Source organism: Propithecus coquereli, unplaced genomic scaffold (assembly GCF_000956105.1).
Source record: "Propithecus coquereli isolate 6110/MARCELLA unplaced genomic scaffold, Pcoq_1.0 Scaffold3, whole genome shotgun sequence".
In the NCBI taxonomy this organism is placed as follows: Eukaryota; Metazoa; Chordata; class Mammalia; order Primates; family Indriidae; genus Propithecus; species Propithecus coquereli.
In genome coordinates this window covers 21670490-21671789 of record NW_012148618.1, presented here as the reverse complement: position 1 = coordinate 21671789, position 1300 = coordinate 21670490, and positions in this window count along the sequence as shown.

The following is a 1300-nucleotide window of genomic DNA, read 5'->3' as shown; positions in this document are numbered from 1 at the left end:
CCAACATTTAGTTGTCACGATAAGGGGCCCTTCCTTTTGATGATAATGACACCCCCTAATTGCAGCTTCATTAGCTCTGATAACCTGGCCAAACCCAAAATATACATATTAAAGGGTTCTACACACGCCTCTTCCTTCCAAATTCTGAACTGAACTTGATCAATTTCCTCAGGAATTCCTAGAATAAGGTAGGAATGTCTCCTCCATGATATTAAAAGCTGGTTAGGGCACTACCTCTGATGGCCACGAGTAAAAAGGACTCTATTTACCCTCCTGTCTTAAACAACTAGGAAACTTGCAAGATTATATGAAATCATGATTTTTAGACAATGAAAAACATCCGGCAAAGGACTCCGATCTCCCTGAGAGAAGGGAAACAAAAACAAGGCAAGCCCTGTGATTGCCCCAGCTAACTGCCTAGAGGCAGTTTCCAGTTCACAACACACAGAGGAAAAATCCTAAAACTTCAGGGAGGTCAGGGTGGCTAGAATTTGGGTTGGAAATAGTTCATGTTTCCACCAGCCAGAGTGCCTTCATGATACAGAGGACATCTGGTAGAATCCTCAGAAGGGTGTTTCCTTAGAGGGGATAAATTAACTCTAGACTACAGACTGCTCTGGACCCAGCCTAATAAAGCTTAAAGGCAGGTCTTAAAAGGATCCCACTGATTCCATATAACTCAACTATGTAACAGAACAAAAGCCAACACTAAATAAAATACAATAAAATTCAGCCCCCAACAATATAAAATTCACATCTGGCATCTAGTAAAAAAAAAAAAAAAAAAAAACAGGCATGCGAAAAAGCAAGAAAATATGACAATAACCAGGAGAAAATGTATGAATAGAAACAGACACAGAATGAGATGATGGAATTGTCAAACAAGGACATTAAAACACCTATAAAAATATACTTCACATGCTTAAGAAAGTAGTAGAAAACAAGAGCATGATGAAGAGAGAAACTAAAGATTAAAAAAAGACCCCAATGGAACCTCTAAGGAATGAAAAATATATCTGAAATGAACAACACACCGGATCAGATTAATAGCAGACTAGATAAAGGTAAATTAGCTACAGGAAGGAGGCAAAAAAGAACAAATAGATATCAAATTTTTCCAGAACTGGAGGGAAATTCTTCCTTTTAAGAAATAATTCTCTCTGACTTGCCATTAAAATTTAACAGATTGACTGCCACACTTGAAAAAAAATTTTTTTCCTTGGGGGCCACAGTGTTTTATTATGAAAATAGAATAAAAACTTCGAAAACAAAATGATCCTTTCTAATTTCACAAAAAAAT